Source organism: Sturnira hondurensis, unplaced genomic scaffold (assembly GCF_014824575.4).
Source record: "Sturnira hondurensis isolate 20B ecotype Veracruz unplaced genomic scaffold, ASM1482457v3 Scaffold0014584, whole genome shotgun sequence".
Classification (NCBI taxonomy): Eukaryota; Metazoa; Chordata; class Mammalia; order Chiroptera; family Phyllostomidae; genus Sturnira; species Sturnira hondurensis.
In genome coordinates, this window is record NW_028087215.1 from 2,040,929 (window position 1) to 2,057,481 (window position 16,553).

Genomic DNA, 16,553 nt, shown 5'->3' on the forward strand with positions numbered 1-16,553 from the left:
TTCACTGTAGAATATGCTAGCCACTGTGAAGACCACAAACTATCTTCTGACACATTTCCTCCCGGGAGGATGCAGACAGTGCAGAAGGATACAAGGGCAGTGCAGAGCAATAAGCAAGAGTAAAATGATCCGTTAGACCCGGCAGGAGTGTCCATCCTTTTGGTGTCTCTGGACCACACTGGAAGGAGAAGAGTTGTCTTGGACCACACATTAAATACACTGCAACACGTAATCACACACAAAAAAATCTCACAATAGTTTAAATAAAGTCTCGACTTTGTGTGGGGCTGCATTCACAGCTGTCCTGGGCTGCGTGCGGTCCACCAGCCACAGGTTGGACACCCCTGGACCAGACTGTAGAATTCACTACCCCAGATTTTGTTGGTAAAAACGTGAGAGTGCTTAAAACTGTATTTTCTTCCGATGTTTTTAGACATGTGTTTTTGTTTCATTTCTTCATGTATTTTTCAAGGAAAATTATCTCACTCGTGTAAATCTTTAAAGACATTTCCAACCCTCCTCCCTTTTTTTCCTGGCAAAGTTGCTCCTCTTGCGAAGTGCAAACGTGTGATCTGTGCGCTGCTGCCTAACCTGCGAATGCTCAGCAACGTCCTAAAGGTGACTGTAATCAGCACTCGGCTACCTCCGACCACGAGGCCGCTCTGCTAACATCGTGACTGCTCATCCCACATTCCCACAGATGCAGTCTCCAGAGGTCAAAGGAATGATGGAATTCCTGAAGCGGTTCCACGGTGAGATCCTGCCACAGCTGCAGCCAATATGCGGCACGCCAGGGGAGGGTTTCAGAAGCACGGCCATCAACGCTCAAACCCAGTCAAACTTTCAGTCTGACTGATGATCTCATTGAATCCCCACTTGGAACAAACATGTTTCACCAAACAAAAGTCTCAGGACTTCATTCACGATCATTCGGGGTAGAAGACTGAAAAGCCTGGTTTGTATTAAAGACATTAGGATTCCCATCCAGCCATACCAACAGGTTTCCATGTGTAAGAACACAAGAAATGGAAGAACTAACCCCACTCTCTTGGGATATTGGTTTAGCCATTGTCATGGTCATGATCCTGGTCTTTAAATAGTTGCCCTTCCCCAATCCATTTGCCAATTAAAAAAAAAAACCAACAACTTTCATGTGCTGAGTGGACACCTATGGGAGACTTGCTTCCAGGGTTTAAAACAGCAATAACCAGCTTTTATTTTAAAACCATCCAGTTTAACTTCTCGTGGGAATCAAATCACCCAGAACAGCAGATGAGTTTTTCTGAAATTCACTATATTTAAAACAAGGCTCACCATAATTACCCTTTATTTTATTTCAATTTTCCATAGCATTATGTCTATAACAGAAAACAAAATTATCTGCTACACCAGATGATTCCATTTTCCACGAAATCACTCAAGGAGCCACATGCAGGTCAAGTGCCTACGAAGGGTGCTACCTAAAATGCAAATGCCCTCATCACATGCAGATGAACTTATGTCACTCTGAAGTGACATTTTACATGCTCAGTGCTCTGAGCACCAAAAAATAGTTATATTTTACTTAAGTAATGAGAGCCAACCAACCAAGACAACTAGCCCAGCTCTTTGGGCAAGAAAATCTAATCAGATTTCCACATCAAAATCTAAGTTCTTTCTGCTGCAAACCTGATTTTGCAAATAAATACCTACTATTTATCACATAATTCTCCATAATAAAAATCATACAAATTTTTATTGCACTAACCTTCTTTCAGATCAAGAAAAGTAAGGGTTACTATGTCATACTTATAGTTGAAAATCAAACCTTTCAAAGGATTAAGAATTGTTACACAAACACAAGGCTGCAAGTTTGCTTTTGATATTACAATCAGCATATCTGAGAGCCCCCTTTTCCACACTAAGCTGAAAGGGCTCTCCACAAGCTCCAGTTTCCAGCTATTTCTCACCCTTAAACATTCAATTCTGCATGAAACATGGTTTCCAAGGCATCAGCACTGGAGAACCCACTACAATATTTTAAACCTAGAAATTTGTTGGCCAGCATTCTAATTATAGAAGTTAAATGTATGCAGTGTGTAAGCTTTTGAGGAGCACCAACCAGGTGAAGAGCACTATAATCATTTTCAAGGATCCTCCAGGCCTTCTGGGGGTCACTCAGGGGCATAAATTTAATATGAGCAATGCAGTGAGATGCATGTCCTCAAACTGCTGGCTGTTAGACTCAATTCTTCAAGCTTATGTTTAATAAAACCTGTTCTCAACTCAGCTTTACCAATAAATAGTCCTAGAGAAAAAAAAATGTAAAACACAATTTGAATCACTCAGAGCAACACATCAAGAAACGTACTTAGATGTGCTTATTCATTCAACAAACAAACATTTACTAACATGTCAGGAATACTGTTCTCAGTGCTGGCACACCTCAACTCAAGAACAAAAAGCGTTGTAGAGCACAGCCCTAAAAACAATAACTAACAGAAAAACGGTCATTAGGGTTCCAACATAAATACCACCTCATCTGTCTGCTTCACACCTCTGTGATTCCGGGTTTACAATCATTAGTGATAAAAAAAAAGATATCGGGTTTCTTTTTTAATTCCCCAAGTCAAATAACTAGCAAGTGAGAAAGCTGGGTGTCCAGCCCATATCTTCCCAATCCATATCTCCAGTGCTCACTGGGCATTAACAACAGGTGACAAGATGCTCTGCTTTTTAAAAAGGCGGATAGTACCAACTGGATGTACTACACAACATACACAACCAAAATTCCCATGTACACCAAAAGATGTGCGTGCGAACATTCACAGCAGCATTATTCACAATCGCACAAAACCAGAAACAACCCAAATATTCACCAAGAGCAAAATGGAAAAGCAAATTGCAGCATTCTCATAAAACAGAATACTGTAAAGCAATGCGAATAAACAAACTTGCTACACACAAAACAAGAAAGTCACAATGAGCAAAAGAAGTCAGACACAAGGACACATGCCATGTATTCTAATAGAAAGTTTAACAGTTGATCAAAGTAACCAACAGTCTCCAAAGTCAAGAGAGAAGTTACCTTTGGGAGGGAAGTCATGACCCAGGGGTTAGGAAACGGGGCTTCTGGTTGCTGGCCGTGGCCTGCACCTTGGCCTTGGTGCTGGTTACAAGGATGTGCTGTTCCCTTGGGTTCATCACCCAGAGCTATTAATTTAGGATGGGATGACATACATACTGCTCCATATACATGTTACAGTTCAATAAAAACTTAAATAGATGGGTAAGAAGGGGGGAAAAAGAGAAAAAAAGAGAGCAGGAAAGGAAAAAGGGCGGGAGGGAGAAGGGAACAGTGAAGTAGTGTGTTCCCAGGGTGCGCCTAAGTAATGCCCACACGGTTTGCCTTGCTGTTCTTACTGCGACAGCTCTTACCTCCACTGCTAGTACTTAGTCTCTCTCTTCCTTGACGACCATGTTGTCCTCGGGCACTTTCTAATGTCACCCATGTAGCTGCCAATATCAGGCCATTTCTATCTTCTTAATTTACAGTTTTAATGTTTGCTATGGGATTCGAAATCTGAGAAATCTTATCAATCCTGTTAAAACTGTAGGTGAATTAAAAGTAAACAGATTGTGAAGGGTCACCTATGAGTAGAGTGAATCCTCATTCATGTGTGTCTTTTTTTTTTAACTTCCTATTCCGCCTGCTCAGAGGCTTTTTTGCTAGAGAACATGATCGATACAAGAGCCCCAAATAGACGAGGCTGTGCCTGGCCCCACCAGTGAACACTAAGTCTCCAGACCAAAGCTAGAATCAACTAACATGAAACTCCAGATCCCACACATTTTTTTATTTGCAAATAGTATAAAGGAGAATGTCAAGCAGTGAACACAATTACAAAAACGAAAAGAAACTGCTAACTTCTTATCCGAGATATTATGAACAGCTTTTGAATAATGTCACTCATAGAACATTATATCAGTTTTAAAGATAATAAATCCTTTCTCATTTCGTATTTTGATTTTGATTTCAAAAGTCCCCCCAAAAGTATGAGGGGATTTTTTGTTTTTTAAGTATATTTTATTGATTATGCTATTACAGCTGTCCCAATTTTTCCCTCTTTGTCCCCTCTCACCACCCAGTACCCACCTTCCCTCCAGCTATCCCCACCCCCTTAGTTCATGTCCCTGGGTCATACATGTAAGTTCTTGGGCTTCTCCATTTCCTGTACTGTTCTTAACCTCGCCCTATCTATTCTGTGCCTACCAATTATGCTTCTTAATCCCTGCACCTTTCCCACCCTTCTTCCCCCTCCCAGCCCATAGCCCTCCAAACAATCTCCACATCTATGATTTTGGTCCTGTTTTTGTTGTTTGGTTAGTTCGCTTTTTTAGATTCAGTTGTTGGTAGTTGTGAATTTGCTGGCATTTTATTGTTCATAGTTTTGATCTTTTTCTTAAGTAAGTCCCTTCAACATTCCATGTAATACTGGCTTGGTGATGATGAACTCCTTTAGTTTTTTCTTGTCTGCGAAGCACTTTATCCTCCCTTCCATTCTAAATGATAGCTTTGCTGGACAGAGTAATCTAAGTTGTAGGTGCTTGCTTTTCATCACTTTGAATACTTCTTGCCAGTCCCTTCTTGCCTGCAAGGTTTCTTTTGAGAAACCAGCTACCAGTCTTATGGGAACTCCTTTGTAGGTAACTCTCTCCTTTTCGCTTGCTGCTTTTAAGATTCTCTTCTTATCTTTAATCTTGGGTAACTTGATGGTGTGCCTTGGTGTGTGCTTCCTTGGGTCCAACTTCTTTGGGACTCTCTGTGCTTCCTGGACTTGTATGTCTATTTCCTTTGCTGAATTAGGAAATTTTTCTTTCATTATTTTTTTCAAATAAGTTTTTGATTTCTTGCTCTTCCTCTTCTTTTTCTGGCATCCCTATGATTTGGATGTTGGCATATCTGGAAATGTCCCACATTCTTCTTATCCTATCCTCATTCTTTAATTCCTTTATTTTCTTTCTGTTCTGGTTGAATGTTTACTTCCTTTTGTTCAGATCATTGATTTCAATCCCAGCTTCCTTCCCGTTCCCTATTGGTACCCTGCGGATTTTTCATTTCACTTAGTGTAACCTTCATTTCTTCCTTTATGTTATTGCCATATTTAGTGAGCATCCTGATCACCAGTGTTTTGAACTCTGCATCTGATAGGTTGGCTATCTCCATTTAATTTAGTTCTTTTTCTGGGGTTTTATTCTGTTTTTGTTTTGTTTTGTTTTTTTCATTTAAGCCATACTGACTCCTCAATTTGGCAGCCCCCTGTGTTTATTTCTGTCTATTAGGTAGAGCTAGTTTGACTCCCTATCCTTGTGCACCTGCTGAGTGGGGCAGAGCCTTAGGTATTTGCCAGGGCAGGGAACCCACTTCACCACATTGTGGTTCTGTTGGGGGGAGAGCTCAGAAAGGGGATAAGACCACTGCCCAGCTTCTGGAGGTTCGCCTGGCACTCTCCCTGTTTCCAGTCACTTCACTCACCTCCCCTATGGGACTGGCGCCCTTCCAGCTGTTGCCCTGGTGGTGAATCCCAGAGCAGGTGGGTTTACATGCACTCTTGTGGGCCCCACGTGAGAGTCTTTAACAGACTGTCCTCAGGACACAGCAGTTTCTTCCACTGCCCCAAGCTCCACTGGTTTTTACAGCCAGAAGTTATAGGGATCTGTCTTCCCCAGGTTGGAACCCTGGCCTGTGCAGTCTGAACTGGGGATGAGATAACTCACTCCCAAGGTATCCTTCTGATTTTTAACCACCACACGTGAGTGTGGGACTGTCCATTCTACCCCCACCGCCTCCGCCTCTGCCTCTCCTTGCCAGAGAATGTTTCTTATCCTCTGTACTCCAACCCCATGTCTCTGCCCCTCCTACCTATCTGGATGAATGTGGCTTCTTTAAATCCTTGGTTGTTGGACATCCATACAGTTGGATTTTCTGTCAGTTCTGAGCGTTATTTGTTTTGAGGTTAGTTGTAATTCTTCTTGTGGTTGTACAAGGAGGCAAAGCATGTCTACCTATGCTCCCATCTTGACTGGAAGTCCTATGTCCTATTATGAGTTTTATTTAAAGTCTTTTTTAAAAGATTTTATTTATTTTTAGAGAGAGGGGAAGGGAGGGAGAAAGAGAGGGAGGGAAAGATCAATGTGTGGTTGCCTCTCACATGCTTCCTATTGAGGACCTGGCCTGCAACCCAGGCATGTGCCCTGACTGGGAATCGAACTGATGACCTTTGGTTTGCAGGCCAGCACTCAATCCACTGAGCCATGCCAGCCAGGGCTATTTAAAGTCTTTTTAAGGTGTGCCCTAGATGGGTAGCTGAATTGATTAGAGCATTGTCCATGTATGCCAAGGTTGCAGGTTTGATTCCAGGTCAGGGCACATACAAGAATCAACCAATGAATGCATAAACAAGTGGAACAACAAATTTCTCTCTCTCTACCCCTTTGTCTCTCTTTCTCTCTCTCTTTCTCTCCCACCACCCTTTCCTCTGTTTCTAAAATCAGCTAATTAAAATAGTTTTTAAAATTTTATTTAATTTTAGAGAAAGGGGAAGGGAAGGAGAAAGAGAGGGAGAGAAACAGCCACGTGTGGCTGCCTCTTGCACAAGTCCCCTACGCAACCCAGGCACATGCGCTGACTGGGAATCCAACCAGTGACTCTTTGGTTCACAGGCTGGCACCCAATCCACTGAGCCACATCAGCCAGGGCTAAAATCTTTTAAAAGTCTGATACAGATCTTCAAGTTCCACTAAGGATATACCTGTTTTACAAAATAATCTACAAAGTGTGTTAAAAGAGAGAAGTATCAGTTGGTGATTATCTACCTCCTTTAACATCCTAAGTTCATGTTACTTCTTTCTGTATTCATTCTCCATGAAAAAGAAAAGTTAGCTCTCAAGACTGGAGCCAAAATTGGTACACACAGACGGAAAGTTCCTCACTAGTGAAACACCCCTGGCACTGTAGCGCCTGAAACAAGGCTGAGGCAAGAAGGCACTGGAGCAGAATTACCCACCAGGAAGGAGAACCATCGTTTTAAACCAGGAGAAGCTTTTATCTGCTTCAGTGGCTTCCGCTGTGATTAAAACAACATTCATTCATTTGTGAACAGTCATTCACTACTTCAATAAGATATCACTACTTCAAAGCTAAAATGTTCATTGCAACCTCCAACAGTAATTTTCCATTTTGTTAAAGAAAAGCATACAAAGTCTCCTGTGTCTGTTTCCTTGCTTCTTCAACCAGTATAATAATCCCTTACATTTGCTCAATTTGCAGAGAAAAAGAACAAGAGGAGGTTTGGGCTTGTGTGAAAACATCTACAGATGTACAATGTTCCACCATTGCTATTTACACCACCATCTTTTTCGAACACGGAACTTAATTCAGAGGCTGGTAAATCCTCTTAGCTAAGAAATAAAATTATCAAGTTCATGAAGGAGATGGAAAGTAAAAGTTTCCTCTCTTCTTTGCCATGGCACGTAAATGAATCCATCGTGATTCAAGGCTGGCTGTCTTTTCAATGCCTTGTGTGAAGTGCCATTGCACTGCTGAGACTAGAGAAATGCCATGAAAGTCATTGTCACACCATCACTATGACAGTCATAAATAAACACAGCTTTAGGTGAAATAATATCAGCCACCTGTACAAATGAGCCATGTGGGTGCGTGCATGCACACACATGCACATGTAAATGTCCATCAGGGAAAAACTGAGTAGAAGGGTAGGCTAAGAAATTCTGTCTCCAGTGTTGAAAAAATAACTAACAATGTGCACCACAAAGGATATAAAATATCACCTTCACGTGAGAAAGACATTGGCGTATTTTCCATTTCATAACACAAATATCAAGTGTTTAGATACTGGGAGAAAGGCAAAATGTATTTGGAATACAACTTAGCCCTGACCTTATATGAAAATAAACATTAGTCCCCCCTTTCCCCTAGCATTCCTGCATTACACCTTAAAAAATCCTAATAGTAGCTATATCTTGTTTCCTAAGGTCTTATTAATTTCCTGGATGTTGCTAAATGACTCTCCCCACAATACACAATACACAAACGTCACAAATCGCAGTTCGAAATGAGATGTGTTCTGCCTGCAGCTTCCTTTGTCCCATTAAGTCACGTCCCCTGATTCCTTCCATCTCAGCGATGAAGGAGTTGTTGAAACTTTCATAGCCATTATACTTTTCTCCACTTGTTTTTTCCACTCCCAATCCTAATATCACCTCCAGTCTTAGACTGCATTCATGTTATTAAAAATAAACACAACAGAACTAAAAGAGACCAGCAGATGATGTGCATTATTGCCACACTTAAGTAGCAATGAACTCTCTCAGGACTCTCTCCCGGACAACAGTAGTCCTAACCTGCAGTGCCCTCAGAGGCAAGCCAAGAAACCTGATTACCATGATCCACCAGTTACCTTGCATTTCCTTTCCTAGTGTTTCTAAGATGCAAGCAAGCTATGGCCAGACGATCTCTCTTATTATCAGAACAAGGGACCAAACCCTGAACATTGTACTTGCCAGAGCTAAATTTAAAAAAAAAAATTACCAGCAGAGCCTGCTGAAAGTTGTCTCAAAGGTTATCTAATTTCTATCACATTTTCTCTAAATATGATTCCTTGTATTCTTTTCACACATTGTTGTAAATGTATCTAATCATTTAAAAGACTAACATGGTAACACTAACATTCAAACATTTACAGTGATTTTCTGTTGGCAAAATGAACTAAAAGAGATACATCATTATAAACTAAGTGTATAATCTGGCAGTTTCACTGTCTGGGGTGCCTTATACATCATTAGTAAGTCTCCAGAATGAACCCTGACATTAAATGATACCAAAAACCCCATTTCGAAAACATCTCATACGAAATGTTGAGGGGTTCCTGGCTTCCTGTTTTCTCAAAGGTAGACAGACATCCCCGGAACTACCAAAGTGTCCCATCTTATCCCTCCCTCCCTCCCACCCAGCTCTTATGAATGTCCTATGCCTCAACAGTCCTTAAGAGTATTATTTTCCTTTCTCAATCCATATACAGGGTGGGGCAAAAGTAGGTTTACAGTTGTTCATATGGAAAAGAATGCAATGATTAATAAATAACAATATAAGAATAAATTGTGTTTCACATACTTACAATGTAACCCTACTCTTGCCTCCCCCTGTATGTGGGACTGTTGCGTCATCTTACCAGAGACTCTGGGATCAATTTGTAACCACTCAATTTCAAGATTTAATATAAAGAGAGCAGAATGCCATCAGTACATTTAAGTTTGAAATGAAAGTAAACAAGTTTGTTCCTAAATTCTAAAAACTATAGAAAAATGATAAGCAGACATGCTTCCTTTGACTCAAGTTCCACTAATAACCTCAATCTAAGTGCTGTGATGAGCATGGAAATTATTTAAATGCTAATGTGACAGGCACAAGGAGGAGAATTCTGGGCCAGAAACCTTGTTAAGAGATGTTACAGTGTCTATGAGAAGCTACTGAATACTGGGGTAAGGGCATTAAAGAATCTATTCAAAACAAAATGGGGAAAAAACCCTAATTTGCAGTGTATGCTTTCTTTAATTTGAGTAATAGTCTAACTCCAATTCCCAAACAGAAAGAAAAGGGGAAATATAGTACAATGCAGTGTCTCCTAGGGAGGGGGTTGTTCCAGGATTTCAGACATTGTGTTTAGTACAGCCCAGGGGTAATGATTTCCCTTCAGGAGTAACTTTCTCCTGCACTGAAGTGGAATGGAGAGAGAATTAGGGAGTGTAAACTGAAGTTAACTGCTCTTCAATGTCAAGACTGGAAAGAGCTTGCTGCAGGCAATTACGCTGAGAAGCTAAGGCCTTGAGAAGAAATGAGGGGTGGAAAAACCAGGAATTTTACAAGGAACTGAAAAAAATGCCTTACAGCGGTAGACCAGCGGTAGAATGGCTTCCTCCATCTTTCTTGCCAGGTCCAGGGCTGTTGTTTCGTTGTTTTGGTTTTTGTTTTCTTTTGTTACTAACTTTTTCTGTGTGGTGCTTGCTGCAGTTTTCTGATGCGGTTCTCAGCTACTGCCTGCCTTTGGTGACTCTTATTAAAGGACTGGCAAAGGCTGGGTGAAATGCACTTAGGAAGAAAGAAATCACCTGTCCTTGCCAAGACGCACATGCTGCCCAGTACCTGAGGAAGAGCTACACTGTCGCTGGCCAAGAGAAATCACAGTTTAACCTCGGCCTCCGCCGCCCAAACCCATTGCAAATACAGGAGTGTATGCCTCTAGCAGAGAATCTGCCTGACTCACCCCCCACTTTCGGCGTGCCAGGGAGAGATGTCAACGCTCCCTCTCCGAGCGGTCAGTAAAGTGGGAGCCCAGGTCCTGGCGGCAACACAAGTGCCCCAAGACTCCCTCGCTAGTGGGCTGGGGGACGTCTCCCCTCCAAGCAGGTGCCCCGCCACGCTGGGACCACCCAGCCTCACGGGAACACACGTGTCACCGCGCTGAAACCCAGCCCGCCGTGTCCACTGGCCCCGCAGTCTCCGCAACCACGCCGGGCTCCGCGAAGGCGGCTTTACAGCTGGGGGAGAATCAGGACCACCCAAACTCCTCTAAACGCTAAGGAGAAAGGGGGAAAAAGTACTTTTCCGAGGAAGAAGCCTCCGCACCCCGCCCGCGCAGCCCCGGGGACGCCGGGCCCCACCGCTGACCTCTCCCTGCCCCCGGGAGCGCGCCCCCCGCACCGCGGACCCGCTCTGCCGCCCCGGCCGGGCGCTCACCTCCTGGGGTCCGGCTTCCGTCGCTCCTCCAGTTTGGCGGTGGAGTGTGGGGCCGCCGCCGCCGCCTTTGCCGCCTTTGCCGCCTTTGCCGCCAGCACAGCTGCAACCGCCACCGAAGCGCAGCCCGGCGCGCCGCCGAGGCTGCAGGCGGGCGGGCGGCCGTGGGATCCCGGGAGGTGCGGGGCCGGGGCGCTGCAGGGCCGAGCAGCGGGAAGTCGTCGGCGCGAGGCGCGGAGCGAGCGGGGAGCGAGCCACTCGCGCCCGAGAAGTCACAACTTTGCCGCCTGGGTGGGTGCGGGCTGCGGGCGGAGGGAAGTGAGAGCCGGGCGAGGGCGCCGGGGCCGGAGCGTCTCCGGAGCCGGCGGGACGGGCACCTGAACGGCCCGCGAGGACGGGGCAGCGGGCGGCGCGCGGGGAGCTGTCTGCGCGGCCCGCGAGGTGCGCGGCGGGTGAGCGTTTGCGAGCGTCTACTCTACTTTGCCGTCTGCAGCTCCTGCATATTTATGGAGCTTTCCGCTGTTTCTACCATTAACTAACACTGCAGCAGCGGCGCGCGGCCCGGGCGCCCCTCGGGAGCCAGCCAGGGGACCGGGAGCCGGGGAAGGCTGTGCCACGAGCGCGGGCCCGGGATCCATATTTAAAGCGACGAGTGGCCTCGGCCAGCCCCCTGCCCTGCCCTCGCGCGCGCCCGCCCGGCCCCCTCCGCGGCCGACCGCTGCTGGGCGTGAGCGGCCCCGGCCTCCGCGGCGACGGGGAGGGGCCTCGGCCCGCGCCGCCTCCGCCGGGGGCTCCGGCTCCGCGCGCGGCGCCCGCCCGGACCTGGCCGGGCCCCCAGCTCCCGACCGGCCGCCCTGGCCTCCTTCTCTCTCCAGCCCCGAGAAGGGTGCTAGGTCCAGCTATACGTCCGATTCACGAGAGTTCCCCGCTGGGGAAAGCTTCTGTTCTCAAGCAGAACTGAAGTTGCTTGCATTTCCGAGCTCCAGATCACTTTTGACGCCACTTTATGAAACTTGAAGGGTGTGGGTAGAGGGCTGTCAGCACAGCGCTAAGTCACCGTGCGCCTTCCGCGAAGGACGCGTGGGAGTGCGCCGTTCTCGACCTTGTCCTTTGCTGATGTCGCTGCTGGTGGCTTCTGTCTCCCTCGAACAGTTTGGGAAACATCTTTGGCCACCCAAGGGAGTTTCTTTCCTAAGGCTAATTAAGGAGGTTTAAATCCCCTTTGCCAAGCAAATAATACTAATAATATATCAGTGACCCAGCCCCATTGCCATCAGTTAAGTAAACCATTGAGCCGTAGGTGAACACACTGTCAACACAGGTACCATTTAAGGTTCTAAGTACTGCTAGAAAGTAGCCATTTAATGGATTTGAACCACACGGCATATAGTGCATTTCCTATTAGTACATATTATATAGAGATATAGATGTAAATATAGAATAATATATGTATGTTCCAGAAGTCAATGACCAAGCTTTTCAAAAGTACCCACCAAACCACATAAAGCCCATGATAAATAATTTCTGATACTGAGACCCAGTTCCTGGTTCCAAATCGTTCTTCAGTACTAAGCTATAACTAATAAAACCTCACAGGGAGGGAAAAAAACTGGAGGAAATTAATTCGGGGGCAGAGGCTTTTTTTTTTTTCTAGTTTTTAAAACTGGAAGAGATCCATTGTACCTCACTAGCGCTTGAGAAGCAGGTATAAGCCTGTATCTTTTTTAAATTCTGGCATGTTTAAAATCCTTGGTTAAAGCTCAGAAGGCACTGGGACCCACCCAAGGCTGTCGAATGTCTGAGATTGAAATGTACTAATGTCTTGTGTCTGGCTGTTTGTTGTTACATCTGGCTAACATGTATGTTCACACATTTTACATGACTCACTGCAGTGACATGAGAAATTCAAAACAGAAGTCTTTTCAAAATGTAGCTTTAAACTTGCCTACATAGTTATGGTTTGTTTTCAGACTAATGTTACAATTAACTTTCAGTACCTGAGCTTTCAGTACCTTAGCAAGAACAAAAAACCCCAAAGTAAGCTCCCAGGCAAAGGGAAGTCACTTTTGTATTAAGAATTTGCCACTGCTGTTCAGTAGCTTTTCACACTGTGGATTATGTATTTCAACATAGCTGGAAATTTCTCATTAAAATCATGAACCAGCCAGGGATGGTCAGCAGTGGAGAATGTTTGGGAAAGGCAAAGTCCAAGAAACGTATGCTTTCCAGTACTCTCCTGCAAAAGATACCAAACTGTCCTTCACGCAAAACAAATAGGTGATCCCTGGAGGCATTTCACTATCAAGATTGGCAAAACATTACCCCGAAGGGGCACAAAGTTGGTGTGTGGGGTAGGTGGCAAGAAGGGAATTAGAGCACTGTGGGGTGGAGTTTGTTGTTTGTACCTTAAATTAACAAGAAAAAATCGTGTCTTTGGCAAAGAGCCAACAACCCGTTATCATTCTCATTACTGGATGTTTGCTCTCCCACAATTAAGAGAGCATGTTCCATTTTCTTTCCTATTGATTATTGTCTAGTAATTGAGATGCATGTGCTTTTTCTTTGAAAGGTCATTGATTAACTTTTCTTGTTAACTCTGCATGTGGTCACCTTTGCTAATGCTATTCCTGGTGAGGACAATAAATCTTGAGACCTTTTTTTCACCTATTCTAAAATTTGAGTTATATCCCTTGATTCTCACGAGCCCAAAGAAAGATTTATTTGTTCTTTTTGCCCTGGGGTTCACACAGCTTGGTGACAAGATAAATGAACAAAAAAAAAAAAATTAGTGGAATTAGAAAACCAGTATAAGTAATCTTTACTGATAATGATTTACTTATTTTATAATCAATAACTCTCTGAGCTAAGTGACCTTCTAGAATACCCACCCACTATTGAGCTTATCAATCAAGTTTCTTTCATCTCCTCCAAGGTCCTCACAGGCGACTAAGGAAAACAGAAAGATGGGAGGGAGAACCCTTGTTTCAATGACAAGCACCATCTAGTGGCAGCAGGCGGTGCAATCTGTCTCCAAGAAGAAAGATGAAAGCTTTTGAATGGGTAATCCAGGCATTCCTGGTCTTGTATAAACATAGCACTCCGATTCTAAAACAGAAAGGTTGTATGTAGTAAAGTAATGCCACTAATAGGCACCGTGCTGATTTTTCAATTGAAGTGCAGTGCACATCTGACCAGCAGATAGGATTACTGCTTTTTGTGTGTCTTTGGATAGTCACACCTCTGTACACAGACCTCTGGAGCTTCGTACTCAGAGACCTGAGTATTTGTACTTTCTCACTGCATAAAATAAGGAGGGCGATGACTAGTACTAGAAATGATCTAAAAAGCATTTTTGTTCACCAAATAGCAGAATCTATAAGTATAACTATTATGTGCAGGGATTTTCCCATTATTTTGTTAGAAAAGAAAAAAATGAATGATATCATTAAATGTTTATCCTGGAGTGACACAAAATTATAACAGTCATACACATCTCATTTCTGGGCCTAAACAGAAAGCTGGGAGTAGATACGTTATATCCTGTTACTACCAGCTGCCAAGAACGGTCGTGGTCAGAAATTTTCTCAGTGTCAGCTCCTTTTGACATACATGTGTCTCATCGGTGGAAGTCTGACAAACATTTTGCTATACAGAATAAAGTGTTGTTGTGCTGATATTTGATTTATGTTTGTTTGGTCATTAAACAATCTGGCAAAAGAAGGATCATCAGAGTTGCCACTCTGTAATCATTTGAATGAACCACTACATGCTGTGAGAGTGAGGATGGAGATTACTCTTTCTCTCCCTGGGACTGGCCTGGGATGAAACTGAAGGTAAGCATAGATATGGAGAGGAAAGAGGTCACTTAAAGACCTCATTTTGGTTTTACTTACACTCCAGAAAGTTCATACTCAGTCCGATAAATTCAGCCAACTCAGACATATAATCTATATTACCTCCTTCAAATCTCAGGTTTACTAATAAGCCCCTTCTTATATTAGAGAAGAAAGGCAGACCCAGTTTTTGGAAGCCGTCAGCATGATATGCTAGGGAAAATCATTTCATTTGGTTAAATATGTGCCAGAAGGTCCTTCACAGCTTAAATGACTGCGGTGTCCACCGTATCCAATGGACATACCTAAAGTCAAGTGACAGGAGAGGCTGTAACTTCTAAAGCCAGGAGCCTCTCTTGGTTCATGTTGAGGAAGGCAAGTTATTCAGCCTTTCTGGGCCTTAGTTCCCACAATAAAATCAAGGGACTTAAGATAATAATAATTATTATTATTATTATAATGATGATGATGATGATGATAGGAAACCAGACTATTTTTCTCTAATAAAGAGTGAGTGATATGTTCGTGATAGAGAAGCATTCAAATCTTTCAGACATGGCACTGACACATTTATTACGAATACTCTGTTTAGTAACCCTAGGCCAGAGTTTCAGCCTCTTCCTCCTACAGGAATTCTCCCACGGATCAGTATAATGCAGGACACAGGCCTCTCTGGAAAGAAAAGGAAAAATTAAATTGAGCTACTAAGCCCCTAAAATCTATGCCTTCTGCTTAAAAAGACTGGTCTGGTTTTCAATAAGATAGCAAAGAACTGCATCAGTCTCCTTTGCCAGAAGTGACTCCCGTGGCCCTTGGAATCTGGTAGTTGGTGTGTGTGTGTGTGTGTGTGTGTGTGTGTGTGTGCGCGCGCGCGCCCACACCAGACATCCCTGGGAGAAGAATAAGCACAGATGGCTGCTCTAAAGTTGTTCTTCCTTGTCTCCTGTGGACTGAGTCACATGGACACACCTGTTTCATTGCTTGGAGACAGGTCTTCTACAGATCAACTGACCAGTGAATCGAACTAGGCCATGATTGTTCTCATCCCGCTGGTCTGCTCCCCACCCCAGGCCTATCTCAGGGACCACAGCACCTTGATCTCCTTGTAAGTGACAGAACAGTTGACACTTCACATGCATACCTACAAGACTCATTTCTTTACGAGAAGTGCTGCAAGATCGAAATCTGAATATTAAAAGCTGGCTCCTATCTTGAGGAAGGAAACATTCTGAGCAAACTTGCCCTTCATGGCTTTTCAGTTTCCCGATTCTAACCAAAGGATGCTCAGTTCTACATAGAACAAGAAGCCTGATGGGATCATCCATTGAATCCACAAACATTTATTAAGGACCTACTCACTATATGTGAAGGACTCTTCTAGGTGATGTGTTCCTAGAACGAGCAGATGAAGTGTTTGCTTCATGGAGCTAATAAGTAAACAAATAAATGGACAGGTTAATTTCCATTTCCTTGGAAGGCAAATTGCTGTGAAGCAGTAAGTGCTATGAATAGGGTGGCCAAGATCCCAGTTCACAGTTCCAGTTTGTCCCCGTTACCCCTGTGTGGCGATATCAGCACTCTCTTTCACTCTCAAAAGAAAATGTAGTGAGAAATGATACTATCACCTGAGCTCTAGAAGAAATAAAACATGTTAGGAGGGCGAGGTACTTTCCAGTGGGTGTTAGACAAGGCATCTCTGACCTGGTGATATTTCAGTGCACAGCTCTGAAGGACAAGGTGCGTAAGCAGGAAGAATTTTAAAGGCAAGTGGACAGGACAGAAAGCAGCTGGCACAGGGCCTTACACATAGTAGGAACTTAAAAGTTACGAATATAGGATGATTGATTGCATCCACTCTTTGGGGGACATTTTTTTAAAGTGTTCTGCAACTGGAATATAGCTCTATTAAGAGAAATTCAGTCTCCACA

At 43.8% G+C, this 16,553-nt stretch overlaps 1 protein-coding gene across 3 annotated transcripts in view; it reads right to left on the bottom strand.

Moving 5' to 3' along the window:
• SLC4A4 (solute carrier family 4 member 4) overlaps positions 1 to 16,553 on the bottom strand; it is a 365,009-nt gene that overhangs the window by 321,474 nt on the left and 26,982 nt on the right. Inside the window, exon 1 of one of the 3 annotated variants that reach the window (XM_037063448.1) lies at positions 10,796 to 11,406. The exons of the other annotated variants lie outside the window; for them this stretch is intronic. The gene's annotated coding sequence lies outside the window, so the exon portion shown is untranslated. Of the gene's footprint in view, positions 1 to 10,795; positions 11,407 to 16,553 lie in introns of those variants that run through there. 3 annotated transcript variants of the gene reach the window in all.